At 44.7% G+C, this 10,390-nt stretch overlaps 1 long non-coding RNA gene across 1 annotated transcript; it reads right to left on the bottom strand.

The window, feature by feature from the left end:
- Positions 1 to 1,045: 1,045 nt before the first annotated feature.
- LOC127671842 (uncharacterized) lies at positions 1,046 to 9,282 on the bottom strand. Its single transcript, XR_007974795.1, has 4 exons — positions 8,965 to 9,282; positions 5,894 to 6,182; positions 5,672 to 5,770; positions 1,046 to 1,521 (listed from the first exon to the last, which is right to left on the bottom strand). It is a non-coding gene; the product is annotated as an uncharacterized LOC127671842 (long non-coding RNA).
- Between the last annotated feature and the right edge of the window lie 1,108 nt (positions 9,283 to 10,390).

The raw sequence follows: 10,390 nt of genomic DNA, 5'->3' as shown, positions 1-10,390 counted from the left end.
TATTTGAAACCTCAAAGCCTGCCCCTAGTAACACACTTCTTCCAACAAGGCCACACCTAAGAGTACCATTCCTATCAACCTGTGAGGGCCATCTTCATTGAAACCACTACAGTCTCTGAAAGTTGGAATTCCAATTGCTAATTGTTGATGCCACCCTCTTGAATGATCTTCCGTTATTAATAGTAGTGCATAAAATATACCGTGAATAAGGGCCCCTCAGCATAGTCACTGAACAGATTACTCTTCTCATTGCTATGAAGAGTTTATTTTGACTCACACTTTGAGAGGGGTGGGTGCAGACATGACAGCAGGCTGCTCTGTGGTCATGGGGACATGCGGATGGAACTTTTCCTAGCAGCAGGACAGGAACAAAGCCAGGACAGGAAGTAGAACCCGGCATTAAAGCTCAAGACCAGCTCTGACTGGCTAGCTTTCCCCAGTGAGTCTCTACAGCCTGAAGATTTCATAATGTCTCAAAACAGTGCCACCAGATGGGGACCAAGAGTGCAAAGACATGGGACATGTCACACTGAAGCAACACTGTCTTGCTGAGAGCAAAAGACAATGGAGCTGTGGACTGGGCCTTCTCTGGTTTGAGCATTACATGGATTTTTTTTTTTCTAGTTTTCTGCTTGTCTGCATAGTTAATGAAGCACAGTCCAAACCAGTTTGCTTGGCAAGTAACAGCATCTTCTCCCCAGCCCAGAAGACAGGATAGGGAGAAAAGGAAATTTAAGGGGATACAAGAGAAAGGCATTTCTAATTTTAGAGTTTGGTTGAAGTGCTTTGTCCACTGAGATTTAAGAACTAAGGTACATCCAGCAAGTTTGCTTTGAAGATTGCCTACAGAGATAATATTCTCTTTTCTGAGACCCTCAGACAGGCGTATTAAAAACAGTAGATGAAATTCAAACAAAAAACAAAAACAAAAACAAACGTTCAAAACTACCTTACAATTTCTTTTACAAAGAGAAAATGCTTGAAGAAAAATAATTAAACCAGCTTGTATTGTTTATTTGTTTTTAAAACATTGCTTAATCTTCAAATCTTGTTTAAATTATCCTATGTTCTTTGAGCAATGTAACTTCAAAAGCCACAGAATTACAGACACCTAAACATGATTTTGTTGCAAGCTTACCGGTGTATTAGGCGTGTACTGCCCTTTTCTGTCTTAGGAGTGTGCTCTGTGTCTAGGACATATACTAATGTTATTTTCTTAGGTATCACTCTTTAAAATGTTTACATTTACTAAGCATGTACTGTTGCTGCTTATCTCCACTTAATAAACTCACTGGCTTTGCTTAACTCTACTTATCCTGAAATTCTTTCCTCTGCCTGGTCAAGGACCCAGCTTCATTTGGGGGATAGTTTCAGGAACCTCCGTATAGTCAGTCTGGCAGCAGTGCTGGGCTGGGTTCCCTGCTTCTGCTGACAGCTCCACTGTCCTGTTGCTTGCCTTCTTGTCTGAAGAAAGGTACGAGGTCCTTTCTGATCCCAGAAGGTCTCTTCCTGCCTGCTTTTCTAAAATCAGAGTCAAAACAACTACAGGTCATCATTTCAGTATTTGGAAATAATTTCAGATTTATAGAACAATCATAAACATAGGACAGGAGAGATTTCCTGTATTCTTCTCCCAACATCTTTAATCATGGAACATTTTCAACGATGTTAACATTGGTACAGCATGTTAAACCACAGTCTTTATGCACATGTCACCAAATATTCCACTAATATCCTTTCCTATTTCAGAATCTAATCCAGAAATTCTGTTACACTAGGTAAAAGAGCATCAACATTATATTTTGGAAGTTCAGCTTCCTAGAGTATTTGTTCGCATGAAGTGACTGTATCCAGGTTAAGGCAAGGGAGGGTATCCAGGCCAGCTAATCCTATTAGCTTATAGAACTAGCTAGTGAATTCACTGTGAAGGTGAAAAATAGTTTTTACTTTAACCTCTAGTGCATACATCTGACAGAAAAGGATATCTCTGATTCTATTTAAAAAATTCTAGCATTCTCTCTTCAACAATAAGTAACTTAATTGCCTCTCCCTTTCTCTTCTGGCATTCTCGATACTTGTCCTTTTGTCTAAATGAGTTTAAAACAAGCACGATCTTATATACCAACGTTATTAACAAATGTCGGCACAGCTCTGAAAATAGTGCCTGGGAGTCACTTGGATCAGAACTCAGAACAGACATCCAGCTCCTGCTCACTCCCACCCATGGCTAATTACAAAAAAAAAAAAAAAAAAAGTTCCAAATCCGTATGACAACTTCAGCCCTAGTTTCATCCTTGAGAAAAAGAGCTGGCTTCATTGTCACAGGATTTGCACAAAGAACTAAAACTAGCCTGGGGACATTTTTTTTGGACACAAAAGAAGAAATGAGGAGCTAAGAAACAGGTCCAAAGGGTAACAAAAGCGTGAGGGGAAAATGTGGGGAAGCGTTTGGAAGGTTGAGACTGATCCCTGTTCAAGAGCAGACTAGTTTTTAAACACTGAAAGAACAGTGTCATCTTCTTGGCACAAGACTTGCTGAGGATTGAACCCAGAGCATCATCTAAGCAAGTGCTCAGTCCTGAGCTGTAACCCCAGATCCTCCATCCGTATTTTTCGGTGGTTTTTGTTGTTGTTGTTTTTGGGTTTTGTTTGTTTGTTTGTTTTTTGTTTTTTTGTTTTTGAGTCAGGGTTTCTCTGTGTAGCCCTGGCTGTCCTGAAACTCACTCTGTAGACCAGGCTGGCCTCGAACTCAGAAATCCGCCTGCCTCTGCCTCACAAGTGCTAGGGTTAAAGGCCTGTGCCACCACCACCTGGCTGTATTTTTCAATCCAAGATACTAGCTCTCAGTCTGGGAAGAGTTCAACCTTCTATGACCCCCATAATGTCTTCCATACATTAGTTCTTTCTGAGTCTAGAAGTGTTTAAATGATATGTATTTTTTCAAGTAATAGACCAGTCCAGGAAATACTTTCTCAGGTTTGAAGCTAACATGGGCCTTGATTGATTTTACAGTGGGTTTCACTAGCTAAATTCCTCAAATCTCCCAAAGGTTTTTAGTGAGGAAAGGAGTCACATACCTATGACAAATTGTGTTGGTGTATGGCCAGCCATGACAATTCCTCTGATTTTTTTTAAAGACTTTTTAAAAAGCCCATAAAAATTTAAAACCTTATTTCATTGAGATGGCGTTATCCCCATAGACCATTGTGCTTTTAAAAGTCTTTTCTGCCAACTTCAAATAAAACAAACTGTATAAAAATCATTTGCCTTGGGTTATAGTGTGTGTATCTGTAGAGAAGACAACGTGTTCTGCTGAGCTAAATGGGGAAGAATGTATCACTGTATAATTACAGCTCACACACACCAACCTCCTCCCCGCCTTCCGAGTGGTATGGCAAAAGGCCCCTCCAGGTCCCACACTGCCATGTCATTCTCCTGAGAGGGGTCTGTCTTCGGGCTGTCAAGAGGCCCTTAACACTGAGAACTCAAAGAACTAATGTGTGCAGGGCAAGATGACGGAAACTGTGCAGGGTGAATCCTTCCCAAACTGAGAGCTGGATGGCCCCAAAGAAGGTTGAGTCTGGACTGGTGAAAATACTTCTTGTTAGCTGAATGGGACGCTGCATGCCTCTAATCCCAGCATTCAGGAAGCTCAAGCTGGAGGTTTCTAAGTTCAAGGTCAACTTGGGCTATCCTGTATCAAAGAAGAAAATAGGAGGTTTTTGTTTGTGTTTAATACATACAAAAGAATATATATATATATATATATTATATATACACATATATATATGTATATATATAATTTGTATGCTGTGACATAATATAGTGGAACCCCATAAACTTCCACTCCTTTCGGAAACAGTCATGTTCCTCCTGCAATTGCCTGTTTCCCCCACCTCCAGGAGAAACGGTCTTCTGGATTTTATGATTTTCCTTGATTTTTATATCTGATGAATATATTGTTTAGTTTGGTGTTAAAGTCTATGAGAATAAGAGACTCCCAGATGTGTCCCATATGGTGGGCTGGGGGCTTGTACCGGCTGGTTTTGTGTGTCAACTTGACACAAGTTGGAGTTACCACAGAGAAAGGAGCTTCAATTGAGGAAATGCCTCCACGAGATCCAGCTGTAAGGCATTTTCTCAATTGGTGATCAAGGGGACAGGGCCCCTTGTGGGTGGTGCCATCCCTGGGCTGGTGGTCTTGGGTTCTATAAGAAAGCAAGCTGAGATAAGCCAGGGGAAGCAAGCCAGTAAGAAACATCCCTCCATGGCCTCTACATCAGCTCCTGCTTCCTGACCTGCTTGAGTTCCAGTCCTGACTTCCTTTGGTGATGAACAGCTATGTGGAAGTGTAAGCTCAATAAACCCTTTCCTCCCCAACTAACTTCTTGGTCTTGATGCTTGTGCAGGAATGGAAACCCTGACTAAGACTTGACTCTTTTGCTCTATCTAGATAGGAATGAAAGCTACGGAAGGGGCAGCTCCCTCTGCTTTACTAGGCCAGCTCCAGAGGCTCAGGGCTGGGTTCTGACAGCCGGAGGCATCTGGCTTGTCTTGTCAGATTTTGGAAGCTGGAGGTGTATTGCTCTTGGAGCTCAGGGTAGAAGCTTGTTGCTTACACTTAGAGTATCAGCTTCCTGAGGCTGGAGTTCCAACTCACAAGCTTTTGTGTGCTAGGAGCTATAGCTCTTTAAACCTTGGCGGTTTTCAATTCAGCAAAGGGCCTGCTGTCCTAATCTGCACCCACCCCCATCTGGGGCTCTTCCTAGCCTCTTTCCACAGGCTCTGCCTCTTGTAGACTCAGCTTCGTTCACTCTCTGGAACTCCTGAGCTGCCTCTCCAGTGTTACACTTCAACTGTTGGACCAGTTCAGTGTCAGTATGAAGTCCGGCCAGAGCACTGGGCCTTTTAGCTCTCCGTGCACTTCCGTCTTCTAGCTGCCTCTTGCTGGTAACAGCTCTGAGCTTTGGAGGTGTGTGTGGGGGGGCTCTGTTCCTGATCCTTTGGAACTCCTCAACTGTCTCCTCTCTGCTGCAGATTTCCATTTATTCTCACGACCATCTGTCCCTTTTCACACCTGATCCTGACCCTCCCCATTCAACTCCCCACCCCTGTCCCACCCAGTTCCCTCACCATCTGCCTCTTAGGACTATTTTATTTCCCACTTCCAAGCAAGAAACTGGAAACCACCTACATGTCCCTCAACTGAAGAATGAATAAAGAACATGTGGTCCATCTACACAATGGAATACTATTCGGCTAGGAAAAACAAAGACATCATGAATTTTGCAGGCAAATGGATTGAGCTTGAGGATATCATCCTGAGTGAGGTAATCCAGTCCCAAAAGGACATGCCTGTTATGCAGTCCCTTATAAGTGGACATTAGCTATAAAATACCGGTACCATGATTACTCCACAGACCCAAAGAAGCTAAACAAGAAGGAAGGCAACTAGTACTTTTAGCAGCCAAGCCATCTCTCCAGCCCCAATAGAAGCAAGTTACTGGAGGAAGACCTTGCATGGACTTACTGTTTCATTATGGTGAAGAAGGCACAGTGGAATTTTTGGCAGTGGGAGTGTGCCACAGAGCCTCCTTGCTTCTTGGTAAATCAAGAAGCAGAGAGGAAAACTATAAGTAGAGTTGGGTTATACTGTTCAGGGTTCACCCACCTGATCGTCCTTACATGCCAAAGGGACCACAACTTCTCAAAGCCCCACTACCAACTGGGAACCAAGTCTTCAAGCCCAGGAGCATGTGCCAGACATTTCCTGTGTAACAAACAAGTAGCGACTCTTGTTTATGTAGTCACAAGAAGCTGCCAGGTGCTGCCTGGCCCGTGTGTGGTTTCCAATCCCATGGTCACTCAGCTCCCACAAGGACCAATCACAAACCTTGCATTTCACCAACCAAAGGCTTGAGTCACTGGGGAGGCATTCCCCTTCCTGCCCCCACAGAGTGACCAGGGTCATCTGAAGTTCATCAAGGCTTAGGCTACCTGCACAGAGCCTTCCAACGCTGGTGCAGGTTGCCTGAAGTAGTTGTGACTACTGCAAGAACTCCTGAAGCAGCAGTTGGGTTTTTAGCAGCAGGAGTGGTGTTTCCTCAGAGTAATAGTGAAGTGACCATTTTGTCAAAGAGGCTGCTTTCGGACCAGCAGACATAAAACAGGGTCTGTGAGGTCTGTGAGAGAGAAGGTAAAGTTTGATCATTTAAAACATCAAAAGATCCTTACCCCACTTGGAGACCTCTTGCTCAACATGGGTTTGAATCCCAACACTGCATAAAACTGGGCATGATGATAAATACAATCCCAGAACTTGGAAGATGGAGGCAGAAAGGCCAGAAAGTCAACATCATCTTTGTGTGTGTGTGTGTGTGTGTGGTTTTTTTGAGACAGGATTTCTCTGTGTAGCCCTGGCTGTCCTGGAACTGACTCTGTAGACCAGGCTGGCCTCGAACTTAGAAATCTGCCTGCCTCTGCCTCCCGAGTGCTGGGATTACAGGCGTGTGCCACCACCGCCCGGCTCAACATCATCTTCTATTACATAGTAAGTTAGCAGCCAGCACAGGCTACAAGAGACCCTATTTATAAATTAATTAATTAATTAAGTAGTTAGTTAATTAACAGCAACCAAGAAGCACAGTAAAGACCTAACATAACATTAGCATTGTTTCCTTTTTGTCTTTTTGAGACAGGGTCTCACTTGTGGAATTCCAGGCTGGCCTGGAACTGGGATCTTCCTGCCTCAGCCTCCCATGATGCTTACATGATATACCTGCACCTGCAACCCTGGCTTGTAGCTTGTCTTTTAAATTTCTTCGTCATGTCTTTGGATGAATAGAAGAGTTTCTTAAAGAACTACTTTAGGGATGAGGGAGAAGAGGAGGAGGAGAGAGGCGAAGAGTTACAGGTGTTACTAATAATAGCTACTATCTATTGAGAGCTTATTCTGTGTCTGGCATGGCCTTGACTGCTATAAATATGTTTTCTTTTACAAAAACCCCAAGATGTAAATTGTTGTTTAAATCAGGAACTTAAGTGAACGTCAGATGTCTCAACAGTAGCTGGGGCTAGACTTAGCTGACAGCTAGATGGGCTGGGTAGTTAGCAGTAGAACCAACCAGGCTGGGGCAGCCCTTTCCCGTGACAACAAGCATCTCTTGCAGAATTCTTGGGGCTTCCCTCTTGGGGAACATCACACTGTCATTCTTCAGAATGGCAATCCTGGCCCAAACTACACCCATCACATACCCATTATCTGCAGTATAAAAAGGTCTCCACTTTCTGTTCAGAACACTGCTCATACTACTGGCAATTCAAGCTTATTCCTGAGGCTGCACATTGCTATTTTTGAAATGTTACTTTTATGGCATTTTACCTCTGGGGTCTATGGCCTATTTGATCCGAATATTTCAACTGGCAGAAGAACACTGAGGAACCTCTGGATTTGATTGCTTATGTCTAATCTGCAGTCCTGGCTGTTGCTACAACTCCCCTGCCTACCTCTGCCTCCATGCCCACTCCCTAGTCCAACACAGTGAGAAAGGCTGGCTCTTGTGAGGCCCATTGTGCAGAGAAAGAAGAGCCCAGACACAGCTAGCTTCCTGCAGGGGGTTGGAGCTCACTGGTTTCTGGTGTCTTGTATGGATTCTACCCATGTAGCCATCCCTCCAGGAGGGGACTTCTGTCTTATGCCAGTAAGTGTGGGGTCCATAAGTGACAGTGGGTAGCTGGTTATCCCTCCTGCAGAGGGAGGGGTTTGCATTCTGTGGAGTGAGAAAGATGGTAAACCAGACTGCAGTGAGAGATCTGAAGTGAATTAAAGAATGTGTGAAGGCTAACAGCTGGAGACATTTTTTTGCACGATGGATTCAAGGAAGCATCCCTCAAGGGAAGATTCAGAGTGGCTGTGCGCAAAGACCAACGGGAGATATTCCAAACAGAAAGATTGCACAGTGTCTGGTTCTGGAACAAGAAAATGCAGAGTCTGCGGTATGGCCTGTTCTTGATAAGAGGCAAAAGCTGGTCTAAGTAGCAGAGGTGTGGAGGTAGTGACACCTGAGGTAGTGAAAGGCCACTGATCCCTGAGGAATAGACGGGAAAGACAGGACCCTGTGTCATCGTGAATATACGGGAACTACAGACTCTAGTGCTTTGACCCAGCCCTCCCGGCTGCCTGGAGCACACAGCCTGTTAACCTGACAGATGTTCCATGAAATCAGAATCGCAAGATCCTTCACTACATATGTGCCTGTAGTCAGGATGCATGTATTCATGTGGTGTGCAATCGGCACAGAATAAGGACATCTCGGGCTCGCATCTTAAGGTATAAAAGTAGAGACAGGACTGGGTCTCCACAGCTCTGGAAAATTTCACACTTGGCTTCTGTGTGCCTGGCAAGGTGTGAGAGAAATTTACATTCATTCCCTGAAGCAGGTTGAAGCCTTTCAACCAATTTTGAGCAAATCGGGAGGAGGAGGAGAAGAAGGAAGAGGAGGAAGGGGAGGAGAAAGGGGAGGAGAAGGGAGATAAGGTTATTTCAACTACAGTTATATCCAGACCAGCTGCAGAGGGTGTTATCAAATTAGCTGTGAAGAAAACCTACCTTGGGGCTTAAACTTACACCCCTGGGGGTGGAAAGGGCAGAGTCTTTGAAATCAGTTCTGTGCCTTCAATAGCTCACAATGCCTCCCTCCTTCTCATCCTGCAGAACAACAGGCCTTGACACTTTAATTGTTCTAATAGAAACCCCTTAATGGGGTTTTAGTAAAAATAGAACTCAAATAGGCTTCAAGTCTCCTGTTTTTCTGCAGCCAGAGATACTGGCTAGAAAATCGTTTCTATAGTGGCATGGTTGGAAGTTACATATATACACAGGAGTATGGGTAAAGAGTCAGTATTTGAGGGCATCAACAAAGCCCAGGGCGTGATTGACTGCAACAAGGCCTGTCGCAGACTCACCAGGAAACACCTCCAGCTGATCGATCCTCCCGTCTCAGTGAAAGTTCTTGGGTTGTGCTCCTCTGCACTGTAGGGTGTGGACTCTGCTGCCCCTCAAGTTAGCTCAAATCTTCAAAAGATGACCAGAGTGTCAGCTTTAGTCTCCTTCATAGCTTCAGATGGATCATTTCCCAAGGAGGGACCAGTGTCCGACCTGAGAGCAGCCAGGTTCAAATCCCAGCTTTGCCATTTTAGAGGTGCATGGTTTGGGGGTGAGCCACTGGTCCTTATTTCCCACCAGTAAAATGGATACTATAGCTGCACTCTTTTAAAAGTGCTCTGAGGAGACTTGTAACTTCAGAATGAGCAATAAAGCCCCAGGGCGTGACTGGTCTGGACCAGAGACAGATCTTCTACTTACATAGCTGGCAAGATTACTCTTGACCCTCCCTCCTGCTTCCTTATCTTGCGCATACTCTTAATTGCCTGGCAGGCAGCCTAGGAGCAATTGGTGTCCCACCTGACTTTTTTTCTCGAATGATTGATAGTGTTGTGTCTTATAAAAAAAAGAAAAAGAAGTCAGGGATATGTTTGGTGGAGGCCTGGTATGGTGCAGGGTGGGGTGGGGTGCTTCTGTGGACCATGCTGAGGCATCCCTTCCCTGGAGGGACCAGCTATCCTTCCCTCTGAGGTATAGTACAGAACAGAGCTTATTTAGGGCATGGGGAGGGGAGTTGAGGGGGGTAGTAGAGACAGAGAAAGGCAGAGAAGAGAGAGAGAGAGAGAGGAAGGGAGAGAGAGAGAGAGGAGAGAGAGAGAGAGAGAGAGAGAGAGAGAGAGAGAGAGAGAGAGAGAGAGAGGCTGGCTGTCCATGAGCACTTGGAGAGAGAGGGAAGGGAATGGGGAAAGAAGAGACAGAGGGAGAAGGGGGAAGAGAGGAAGAGCAAGAGAGGGAGGAGGGGTCAAGCTGTCCCTTTTATAGCGAGTCAGGCATACCTGGCTGTTGCCAGGTAACTGTGGGGCGGAGCCTATCGTCACAGACTGTTCTTGCTGTTCCAGGCTCCTCACAGTTACTGTTGTTTGGGATTCATTAATGCAGTGTGCCACAAAGTCGCACACTGCTGTTTACATACCACATGTCCTCTCAGGAGGGACTGAGCCTGTGACCCAGATAAGTAGAGTCTGTTTGCAGCCCAATGAAGGGATATTTTGGAATTGGGGTCTGGTTTTGGGGTCCTGTGAATCATCTTACATTTACTAAACAAGAGCTCTCTTCCTGAGCTACACCCCCCCCCCCGCCCCAAGATGGCTTTCTTATTTTAAAACTATATTATACTTGTACTGCATACTTTAAATTGGTTATATAAATAATATTTATTTCTTCATATAAAGGCTTACTTTTAAAGTATCTCAAAAATTCAGAACAAATAAGGAGCCCCTTTGTCAC

The sequence above is a fragment of the Apodemus sylvaticus genome, chromosome 21 (genome assembly GCF_947179515.1).
Source record: "Apodemus sylvaticus chromosome 21, mApoSyl1.1, whole genome shotgun sequence".
NCBI lineage: Eukaryota > Metazoa > Chordata > Mammalia > Rodentia > Muridae > Apodemus > Apodemus sylvaticus.
Note: the sequence above shows the minus strand (reverse complement) of the source record. Positions and strands in the feature narration are given on the sequence as shown.